Source organism: Narcine bancroftii, chromosome 3 (assembly GCF_036971445.1).
Source record: "Narcine bancroftii isolate sNarBan1 chromosome 3, sNarBan1.hap1, whole genome shotgun sequence".
NCBI lineage: Eukaryota > Metazoa > Chordata > Chondrichthyes > Torpediniformes > Narcinidae > Narcine > Narcine bancroftii.
In genome coordinates this window covers 360,455,391-360,467,755 of record NC_091471.1, presented here as the reverse complement: position 1 = coordinate 360,467,755, position 12,365 = coordinate 360,455,391, and the positions used below count along the sequence as shown (strand labels likewise).

At 41.8% G+C, this 12,365-nt stretch overlaps 1 long non-coding RNA gene across 1 annotated transcript in view; it reads left to right on the top strand.

Annotated features, from left to right (window-relative positions):
* Nucleotides 1–10,094, top strand: part of LOC138756637 (uncharacterized) — a 130,917-nt gene extending 120,823 nt beyond the window's left edge. Inside the window, exon 6 of the long non-coding RNA XR_011353212.1 lies at nucleotides 10,018–10,094. This is a non-coding gene — a long non-coding RNA (uncharacterized lncRNA). The remainder of the gene's footprint in view (nucleotides 1–10,017) is intronic.
* The last annotated feature ends 2,271 nt before the right edge of the window (nucleotides 10,095–12,365 follow it).

Below are 12,365 nucleotides of genomic sequence, written 5' to 3'. Positions count from 1 at the left end.
CTTTCAGAAAATAAAGAAGGAAATTGCTGCAACTGTGACTTAGTGGTGGACTAATGGAATATTTGATGCAGATTGTTATAATCATTACATCATGTGGCTATCATGACGGTAGAAGATGGATGAGATGGCCCTTCGCCTGTTCTTGTTCTCCCTGGCTTTTGGCACCTGAACAACAAGCACTGTGACCACGCCAAATTCAAACCTCTCTATCAATATTCAAAGAGAAATGAAAATATTCATAAATATTCCAAAGTGTCCTTGAGGCTGATAATGGAGCAAGGTCAGAAAAAGAATTGTTTTCTTTTGTGTGTCACAAACGCCATTTTTAAGATTGGCCCTTGTTGGCCGATTATGACATTCTTAATCTCCTACTGATGTTCATCCAGCAGATTGGGCTTTGCTCCGGATTCCTGCATCTGCGGGCTCTGATGCCTCCTTTATTTAAAGTATTCTGCAGCACAGTATGTGGTGCACTACTTTTTCTGGATCGACATACAATTGAAAAGGATTTATTTGGAATGGCATGACCAGTGAATTGGTTCCTTTGAATTTATGAAATATTCAGAGTGAGATAAGAATCATGTAGAAAGAAAATAATGTACATGGAAAATTAAGAGAGTCCAGGCATTCCAATGGACATTAAACGGATATATGACGATGCTGTTTGTTGAAAGTGAGCAGCTACGTTGGAATGAATGAAAAGGCCAACGTTGACTTGAAATAGTGAAGCAATTTTATTATTGATAAATCATTTGAGTGAAAATGCTTAAAAATGTATATTCATCCAGCCCTCAAGTCAAGTTTATTACTGTCCGATTGCATAAGTGGCTTGGCTTGGCTTCGCGGACGAAGATTTATGGAGGGGTAATGTCCACGTCAGCTGCAGGCTCGTTTGTGGCTGACAAGTCCGATGCGGGACAGGCAGACACGGTTGCAGCGGTTGCAGGGGAAAATTGGGGTTGGGTGTTGGGTTTTTCCTCCTTTGTCTTTTGTCAGTAAGTACAACCTGACAAAACAACATTCTCCGGTCTTAAGTGTAAAACACACAGACACACAATTGGATATAACACCCATACAAACAATGTATGTGCAGGACAAGTATTCATATATACAAACAAATAAATAAATAGATGTTATTTGGTAAAGGTAAAAAACCCAATGCTACATTTAGAATGTAACATACATGAAATTCTTTAATTTTGTCCACCGTGAGGAAGACAGAGAGTCTCCGCTTTGTCAAGTGCCTCTCTAAATATGTGAATCTTGGGAGTAGCACCTTTGGTCGTTCAGCCTACTCACTGCTTGTAGGATCAAACTGTTTCTCAGGCTGGTGGTGCAGGCTGTGATATTCCTGTGTCTCTTTCCCAATGGGTACAGCTGAAAGATCCTGTGTGGTAGGGGTCTTCAATAATTTTGCACACCTTCTTCTGACGACAATTCCAATCGAGTACGTTGAAGGGGGAGGGGGAGGGAAACCCCAGTGAGCCTCTCTGCCACCCTTACATTCCTGTGGATTGACCTCCGATCTATTTCTCTGGAGCAACCGTACCACACTGATACATATTCAGATTCATTATCAGAGCACAACGGAATTACCACTAAATGATAGTGCAAAAAAATAAACTGTACACAGTGTAAAAAGTAAACAAAGAACTGTAAACAGATAACAAATGTAAACAAACTGATTGTGCAATACAAAAAGAAAATCAGTAAAGTGCACAAGAGTCCTTAAATGAGTTCCTGATTGAGTTTGTCGTTGAGGAGTCCGATGGTGGAGGGGTAGCAACTGTTCCTGAACCTGCAGCACCTATGCCTCTTTTCTGATGGCAGCAGTGAGAACAAAGCACGTCCTGGGTGGTGAGGGTCTTTGATGATTGCTGCTGCTCTTTGATGGCAGCGTTCCCCGTACTAGTCATTGAATTAATTCATCCTCGCACTGAGGTCCCCCCCACCCTAGGTTTCTCCTCATAAGCCTTGATGCCCTGACTAATCAAATACCTGTCAACCTCTACCTTAAATACACCAAGCACCCTCGGCTCCGCAGCCACCTGTGGCAAAAAGTTCCTTAGGCTCACGACTAAAGAAATATTTCTCCATCTCTGCTTTAAATTGACACCCATTTCTCCTGAAGTTGCGCCACCTTGACCTAGACTTTCCTACCACGGGAAATATCCTTGCAACATCTACTCTGTCTAGACCTTTCATCATGAGAAATGCCTCTATGAAGTCCTTCCTTTTCCTTCTGTAAAGTTCAAGACCTAATATACGTTCATCCTATGATAACCTCTTATGCTTTGACTTGCATGGCTGGGGTTTCCCACAGAAACAGAATGGGAAGGAATGATTAGATGTTGAATGCTGAGAAGCAGTGGGTTATCGTGTGTGTGTGTGTGTGTGTGTGTGTGTGTGTGTGTGTGTGTGTGTGTGTGTGTGTGTGTGTGTGTGTGTGTGTGTGTGTGCACGTGTGTGTGTGTGTGTGTGTGTGTACACGCGCGCTGGGTAGGTAGTAGGGTGATGGCTAAGAGATGGATACCCACTTCCTGATTAAGTGAAATGAAAAAAATCTTCTACTTTTTCTGAGGTAATCTGTATTGATTAGATGTTGAATGCTGAGAAGCAGTGGGTTATCGTGTGTGTGTGTGTGTGTGTGTGTGTGTGTGTGTGTGTGTGTGTGTGTGTATACACACGCGCTGGGTAGGTAGTGGGGTGATGGCTAAGAGATGGATACCCTCTTCCTGGTTAAGTGAAATGAAAAAAATCTTCTGCTTTTTCTGAGGTGATCTGTATTGATTAGATGTTGAATGCTGAGAAGCGGTGGGTTATCGTGTGTGTGTGTGTGTGTGTGTGTGTGTGTGTGTGTGTGTGTGTGCGTGCGTGTGCACGCGCGGTGGGGAGGTAGTGGGGTGATGGCTAAGAGATGGATACCCACTTCCTGATTAAGTGAAAAGAAAAAAATCTTCTGCTTTTTCTGAGGTGATCTGTACTGATTGAATGTTGAATGCTGAGAAGCAGTGGGTTATCGTGTGTGTGTGTGTGTGCGTGTGTGTGTGTGTGTGTGTGCGCACGCGCGCTGGGGAGGTAGTGGGGTGATGGCTAAGAGATGGATACCCACTTCCTGATTAAATGAAGTGAAAATAATATTCTGCTTTTCTGAGGTGATCTGCAACAGGATCACCTCAGCTGATGGCTATACTTGGTCTGCAACTTACCTAATCAATGGTCCAAATGAAGTTTTAGTGCTTGCCTAGTCCAGCTTGCTTAGTGATACCTGAATCTTTTTGTTAACAATGCAAGGTCTCCATATTAAAGGCCTAGATTAGTACATTTTTGCATCATAATGGAATCAAGGCTTAACAGGAACCGTTGAAAAGTCAAGGTGAGTCCAAGATCAGTTAGGTTGTGAACTTATTGAACAGCAAAGGAGGTTCGTAGGGCCACATTTCCAGCTCGTGCCCTATTTCCAAGCTTGGATTTGGAGTACAACAATCAATCTTACACATATCATCCATCCAGCATGGAGTATTGAGGATGTGTATTAATTTCCCCAAAATAAGGTGCATCCCAAGCAGATTTCTTATTCATAACCTCTACTTGCTGTTCCTGGACTCGTCTGGTTAAACCTTGGTGGGACTGCATTTCACTTCTGGCAAGATCACTGTGGACCACAGCAAAAATGTCAGTGTGAAAACATTTCAACCAGCCACGATGAAATATTTTTGGTGGTGTGTGGCCAGGAAATTGCATCACGAAGATTAGACGATTAAGCTAGAACTGTGATTGGACTTCTTCGAATGAGGCAATTGGCAATTTTATTGTTTATGAAGATTTTTAAAAAATGCAAAAAATATTAATTTTTAAAAGTTTAAACATACAGTAACAGGCCTTTCCGGCCCACAAGCCTTTACTGCCCAATAAAACCCAATTGACCTACAAATCCACAGGACATTTTTGAATGGTGGGAGGAAACCGGGGAGCACCTGGAGGGAACCCACGTAGACACAGAGAGTACGTACAGACTCTTTGGGCCCAGTGCTGGATTTGAACCCTAGGTCGCTGTTGCTGTGGCAACATTGCACTAGCTGTGCCACCACTAAATTATAAATTATAAAACAAAGCCTCAGAAAACAAGGTGGTTCTGTCCAAGATGGTGTTGGACACCTGATGTGCTAACTGGAGAAATTTAACTGGTGGTATACCCAATTGGTGACTGGGAAAGCAAATTTGTTTGCTTTGCATAGCTGAATATTCAACAACGGATCCCAATTATTGATGAAAACATGTGTATGAACATTGCAGCCTTCTTTACCATCATTATACATCCAGTCATGAGAATCTTCACCAGAGAGATTGCAGCATTTCAAGAAAGCAGCTCACAAACATCTTTTCAAGGCAATTAGGAATGATCAATTAATGCTGGCAGTGATGGCATCTTCCCAAAAATGAATTTAATAAAAGCCAGGTTGTTCACATTACCTTACCTCAACACATTGGAATAAGTATTCAATAGTGTTCAATGTTTTCAGAAGTACCTTGGGGCCTGGACGGGAATAGATCAGGGAAACTAGACTAAGGGATTAATGCTACAGCACATGAAGAACTTTTTTTAGACATACAGCACAATAACAGGCCCTTCCGGCCCATGAACCCGTGCCACCCAATTAACCTACATACATTTTGAATGGTGGGAGGAAACCCACACCGACCCGGGGAGAATGTGAAAACTTCTGACAGACAGCACCAGATTTGAACCCACGTTACTGGCACCGTAATTGTCCCGTGTTAATTGCTACGCTAACCGTGAAATTTTGGAGAGAAGCTTATCTTTTTCTGAACAGTTGAGGCATGCCAAAAGAATACCACAGCCAAAAATGAGACATTTATTAAGGAAACTTCCATTTTAAGTATTTATATCTATTTTAAGTCCCAGCAACACTTATTCAGACAATAAATGTCAAACACCTGCTATCCATTGAATGAAAAAATAGTCATTTGCTTTCTAATTCTTTTACCCTTTAGTCTCCAGCCATTTTTAATATTTCATAATATATACTCTGGACTGGGTCCGGGGATAAAATATAGTACGAACATCAGCACGAACTAGCTGGTGGTTGGATATAAAATCAGACCCTAAATGCCGGGATGCAGAGCCGAAATGGTTAAATCTAAGACCTCTGGATTTTGACCCCTTTGCTTAGATGTTTCATCTCTATGCACCTTAATGAATTCACTCTTCTCGACCCCGACTGCCTCCTTTACTCCAAGGAAAACAAGTTTCGAGTTTTTAGTTTCCATTTTCCAATCCTGGCAACATCTGAGAGAGCTGGTGGAGTATAAATTGAGATTAGACGAGGATGAGTATCAATGGGTCACTGGAATGAGAGGGCTGCAGTACCTGGTTCTGAGATGAATGACGATGGAGTCCATGAAACATACTTGCCAATCTCCTCTGCACCATGTCCAGTTAATGTGTGGCAATGAGTTCGATCAGACACTGATAATCCATTATGCGTTCAATACCGGCACCAGAGATGAATTTTTGCTCATTCAATATTTTTAGCCATTTATTATTAACTTGGCGGATCATTTTAAACTTGAGCTGTGATCCTGTTAGTCTAGCAGCCACGTTCATGTAAGCTGCCAAGATCTGGGAGCTTATTATAGTCAAGGAAATTGCCTGCTCTCATTAAATTGTTTGCAGTCAGATCAATGCACAGCCTGCTGGCTTTTGTTGTAGTTCATTGTTCTCAACAAAGATTGTTTCCAGGAATGAAAAAAATTGTAATTGATAAATGTTGGTTTTTTTAAGGGCTTAATGGAACCTATATTGTGTATTGCTTCTTCAAATTAGCAAACTGAAAATGTAACTACTCGTTCATGGGGTAATAATTAGCTGATAGGGATTCACCAATTCCAGGAACAATTTCATCCAGTTGTGATAGGTCTGTGGTCTTTCCGATGCACAAGGGTGTGGTTTTATGAGAAGCTAATTGAAGTTTTTCTGTTGTTTTTCCCCAGTAAAATGAAAGTTGGGCCAATCTACGAAGTGCCCACAGTCTGGTTTTCCTCAATGAGAGCTTAAAAAAAAAAATCAGGTTTGTCGCTCTTCTCGTAATCCCTTGTTCATTGGAGCGCAACTGCCAAAAATCCTAATTCAGGCAAAAATGGTTCAGACATTGAATATGTCACGCAAAGAGGAGAATGAATAGGAGACCCACAGTAAACTGCAGATGGTGGAATCTGAAGCAAAAACAACCTGCTGGGGGAAGTTGGGTGCTGGACCCACAATGTTTTAAAATGACCATCATTTTTTTCTCCCGTTGATACTGCTCTGAGTTCCTCCAGTGGATTGTATTTTATTTGCAGAACAAACATTAATCTCACAAGTGAATGTCAAAATTAATTTATTTTTATATAAACTTAGACATACAGCATGGTAACAGGCCCTTCTTGCTCATGATCCCTTACCGCCTAATTACTCCCAATTGACCTACAATTTGTACATTTTTGAAGGTTGGAGGAAACTCACATAGACACGGAGAGAACTTGCAAACTCTTTACAGACAGGGTCACCTTCGAACCCAAGTTTAAGAAGGACAATGTTATCACAACAGTAGATTTTGTAAATTTTGGGGGTCTTAATTGAAGAGTACTTGAGGAATTACTTGAAGACAGATCATTGGTATCCCTGATGCATGGCTCAGGCCCAAATCGCTAATTGCTTATTGTTTTCCTTAGATGCTGTTTGACCTGTTGAGTTGCTCAGGCACAATATACAATCCAGTGATCATTAGGGGATCAGAGGTGGAGAGGGTGAACAAATTTATGTTCTTGTGAATCACTAACTTGGAGGATCGTTCCTGGACCCAACACGCTCATGGTATCATGAAGAAAGACATGAGCGCCTTTACTTTTGAGTTTGTAGAGGTTTGATATGACACCAGAAACCCTGGCAAATTTCTACAGAGGTGTCGTGGAAAGTGTGCTGATTGTCTGCATCAGTGTGTAGTGTGAATAAAAGCTCTCACAACTGGAGGGAGAATAAATGCTTTTATTAGCTTATAACTGAGGGTAGTGTCTCACAATAGTCTTCAGAAGGGTTCTGGGTTTAGGCAGGAAGCTGGGGTTATATGTGAGCAGACGGGGGGCGGAGCCAGTGAATCCGAGTTCACTGCACACTGTCTGAGTGTAAAGCCCTCCAAAAGGCAGTCCAGGACATCACAGGCAAAACCCTCCCCACTGTCGAGAAAATCTGCAGGGAACACTACCATTGGACTGCAGCAGTGATCAACAAAGATTCTCACTGCTACCATCAGGAAAGAGGTAGAGGTGCCAGAAGACTCGCACCACCAGCTTCAGGAACAGCTGCTCCCCCTCAACACCAAACTCAATCCGGGACTCATTTAAGGTCTCTTACTTTTGCACTTGATTGATTTTTTAAATTCTCTCCATATTGCACAGTCAGTTTGTTACATTCATTATCTCTTTACAGCTCTTTATTTGTTAGCATGTATACGATGAGTACAGATTTTTTGCCCTACCAATAAGTGGTAATTCTGCCTTGTCCTCAGGAAGAAGAATATCAGCATTGCATGTGATGTCACGCATGTTCTCTGATAATACATCTCCAATTATCTGTAATCTTCAGTTAACCAAAATTTTTAATATTTTAAATAAAAAACCGAGGATATTAGAAACAAATCAGAAACCCTCATTTATCTGAAATTTTTTCAGAGCTGAACTGACCGGGGACGTTGGGCTCCCAGCACCAATAGCAGCAGACCTCAAGCTCCCAGGCACGAGCGGGACCCTCGGGCTCCTGACACGAGCAGGACTTCAGTGGGGTGGCGTCAGTGATCGGCGGTGGCCAGCTATTTTTTGGAGAGAATTAAACATTATTTTACTGCTTAAAAAGCCTTCCCTTGTGGTTTGTTGTTTCTTAAAGGCTGTTTCAGTGATTTGCTGTTGTTACTGCTTTTTAAAAAATGACCAGTTCTCTGAAATGGGCCCAATCCCAACCATCTCGGATAATCGGAGTTGTACTCTAAATCTAATAATAAATCTGAAATCTGTTTTGTGTTGTTGAAGAACAAAAAAGTTCTTTATTTAATTTCCTGACTCCATGGTGCAGTAACTAAAGTGGTTTAATTGTCACAGGCTTTAGTTAAATATGTAATTTCACAAGATAATGATAAGATTATTCTACTCAGTACTTAATACACTGCCGCATTCTGTTGGACAGTATTACGATGGGAATGACAACTGATAGTACCAGAGGTTATGAGATAGAATTCTGAAAAATGACAATAAAATGGATGTTTTAATATCAATCATAATTTTACAGGGAAACAATAAATGTGCACAATCTTGCCTGCAGCTGGCAGCAGGGGCGTAGCCAGGTTCTAAAGTTAGGGGGAGCGAGCACATAAAGAAAAGCACCACGACACATTCCAGATGGTAAATCAGTGGTCGAACGACAGGCCACACTGAACTCTTGGTGGCTTTGGAGCGAAGGGGTGGCAGCTGCGGAGTGGGGGGAAGGCGCACCTTTGAAAAATGTGGTTGGGGGAGCTCCCCCCTAACCCGTCCCAGCTTCATCACTGACATCAGAACATTTTGGGCAATGTCAAAGATTCATCTCCAACAATGATGACAAGGCACTGACAGGAGGTTAACGTGCTTCACATTGTCAAATACTTAGGAAAGTTACCCTGAGGATTTCAGTACCCTGGTCACCAGATTATGGGGCCAATTTTGTTCAGACTGATGGAAGGACGCAAGAATCTTTTGCGATTAGGATCTCTCATCTTCAGACGTCTCTGTTCCACTCAGCACAAATGTTGCTGAGAACTTGTATGCCGGAGTGTCTAAGAAAGAATTTTTAATCAGCAGATCCCATTAGATAAAATAAATAAAACACAATGCTGGAGATTCTCAGCAGGTCAAAAGTTGTGCTTTATAGAGGAAAGATAAGGATACTTAACAACGTTTCAGGCTTGAGGCCTTCATCAAGGTATGGAAAAAATGTGGGCAGATGCCGGAACAAAATGGTGGGTGGGGAAAATGGAGGGGCGGGGGGAGGAGCACAGTGCCACGGGCAGGAGGAAAGAGGCGAATAAGACACCTCTGCCTGCCTGTCACCGTTAGCACTCTTTATGCTTCTTCTCACTAAGAGCCTCTTCCAGGTTCACTTCTTTGAAAAACATGGATGTACAAACACCAGCGAAGGCCAGAAAAAAATGTTAACATTGCTTTTCTTGTCAGAAAGTTGTATTTATTGAGTTGAACCATGATTACTTTCACTCTGCTTGTTGATGCTGCCATTATTCTTAGCTTGCAAGTTATGCAGGCATAAAAATTATGAATGACTTTAAATCTTTTCATACTCTGTGCTTCCTCCGACAGCTTCAGGTTTAAGACTTAATTTCCCTGGATTGTCCTCTTTTCAATCTTGACAATATTCTGCATTGTGGACCGAACCTCATTGTCTTGGATTCCCAATAAAGAAAATGCAGTTAGTTCAATTGGTTATTAGTTAGTTATGTTGAACATTGCTTGCATAAATTTAGATGATCTTCTCTGTGAGAAAGACCAAGAAACTCATGTTTGCTTACCACAGGCTGTGTGTTCACATATGAGGGATTATGTCGCCCTTTTCTGCCTGTATATGGTTTAAAATGTTTATTTTGAACAATCACCTTGAGGTGAAATATTCAGTTTGGTAATTATTCTGAAAGAGTGGCTGGTGATAAGACAAATACGGTACTGGAGTTAATAAAGAAATAAAAATTCAGATGGTACAACTCAAACAATCTATAATTTAAAGTAACGGCATAAAATAACATTTGATAAATTCTTTTATTTGCCTCAATTTTTCATTCCAATTAACATTTCATTCACTTAATATTTTTATTAATTAATGCATTTTGCAATACAGTCTGTATATTTATTTTTTGTGTGTTAGATTTCCTTGCGTGAAATAATAATTAATATGAAAATGATAACCTTGCTTTATTTTAGTTCTAGGCCACTCTTGCCAGAATTCCACAGATGTTACAAACACTGGCATGGACCACATCGATACTTCTGAATTCCGCCAACTGCAGCAAGTTGGTAAATTCCTTTAAATTAGGTGAGCAAGTCTTGTATAGGATCTCAGAAAAAATAATGCAATCGGTTTTACTTTCGTATTAATTTACTGTATATGGTGGTGTAATTGCCGATAATGCATCACAGTTAACCGTCCCCATTTTCACCGAAAAATTGGGTGTTTACGTATGACCTGTGTAAAAGTCGACCTCCCTATTCTTGGCCCCGACAGCCCACTCCTCCGAGCTTGTGACCACAGCAGCTCGCCCATCCAAACTCCTGACGCCCCGGCCGCCCGTCCATTCAAGGTCCCCGACCATGGATCCTCACCCCGGCTGCATGCCCATCTGAGCTCCTGACCCCCCCCGACCGCGGACTTACCACCTGGTCCTGGCCATTCAAGCTCCTGACGCCTTGAACAACGCAGGTGAAAAGTTTGACCTATGTAAGAGTCAACTCCCCACCCCCCCACTACCTTTTTTGGCCTGAAAAAGTGGTCTAAAAATTCGATGCTTACACGAGTATATATGATACTTTGCATCAACTTGTTCACGTGCCTCCTGAAATATCAACTAGCGTCAACCAAACATTGTGGAAGAGACCAGACTCCCAACCAAGTTTACAAAATTCATTTTCCAATTTCAATCCCCTCACCCTTCATAAAAGCCTCTTTCACACCACCAACTCTCCGAGAAAGCAGGTAATCTTACCAGGCATGCAATACCCAGTGAGCCTGCACCATCTCTTGGATCTTAAGTGGGGGGGGGCCCACCTCAAGCGGTGATGTCATGAGTGACGTATAATGTCAGTGAAATCATAGCGGGAATAAAGCACATATGCCGTCAATAAATAAAAGACTGTGGGAAAATCTACTGCAGTGGGCTTTAGACTGTTCAAACTTAGGACAAACCCACAGACTAGCTTGTCATCATTCCCTGAACAATAGAGTATAACAGCTATTTACACAGCATTTACTTTGTGCTATGTATTATAAGTAATCTTGAGATGATTTAAAACACAGGAACACACTGACAGCCCCACTGGCTGCCATGTGAAGCATTACTGTACAGTGATATTTCACCAGGCGGCCAGTGGAGCTGTCAGTGTGTACCTGTGTTTTAAATCGTCTCGAGATTACATAATACTACCAGACTGATGCACAGACGCAGGCACTAACGTTACTAATGGTACCTGATAGAGCTAGTTGAGCAGTCACACCGCCACAGAGAGATTAATGATTTAACTCCGCCAGGCTCTGATACTACCCCCCCACCCCCCTCCCCTCACCACCTAGTGTGGGACCAGTTGATTTTAACTCTCCCTGCACAGTTGGGACCTTTCACACTGCCAGATTACCCGCTACGGACCCGCTAGATTGGCCAGTTCAACCTACTTTACTTGGCAGTCTATGTTGAGGGTGACATTAGCATAAGTCTTGTCACTTGGCTGAAGCGACATTGTTGGGATTGAGCCCTCTTTTGCAGCTCCAAGTAAAGTACTTATTACCTGAACTGTGAGCCACAATCACATTTGACTTTTAAACAGACATTTTTTTTCTGGAATGAAGCTCTGAGTGCTAGCAATCTGGAATCTTTCACTTGACCTCAATGCTCATTCAGATGTAAAGGTGCTGTCTATTTTTCCTTTAGGGTTTTTTTGTGGTTTTAATTCCTCTTTTCAAAAAAAAACTTCCTGTAGCAAAAAGGATCATTTTTCACCTGCACAAAACAGCAGTTGTCTGCGCAACAATTACCTGTCCCAGAAGGAGATGAACTGCTTTGTGAAGTTCAAGACCACAGTTCATGCCGGGGACAGGCTTATGTAAACGTTGTCATGTCAACAACTGGGCGACAAGAGCTTTAGGGAATGTGAGATGAAGCATTATGGTCCACATTCTTGCAAATCTGCACCTTGGGCAACCTGATAGGTTTTTTTTCCACACGGGAACTTCTTTTTTCTCTCTCAGTGATAAAGTATGCTGACGTTATGTTGATTTTTTTTTACCTGGTTACTAAACATTGCAAATAACATGAATGAACCACTCAGCAGTAGTAATGCTCCAACTGCAAACAGAAAGATTTTTGTCATTCTTGTAAATATGACAGAATGCATTGTCAAAAAAGGACATACACTGTAAAAGGTAGGGCACTGAGGAGTGCGGTAGAACAAAGGGACATGAGGGACTATAGATACATTATTCCCTGAAAGTGGTGTCACAGGCAGTGGCGTAGCTAGGAGTGGTGCAGGGGAAAATGACAGTGGTGTCTTTCCTTCTCCCA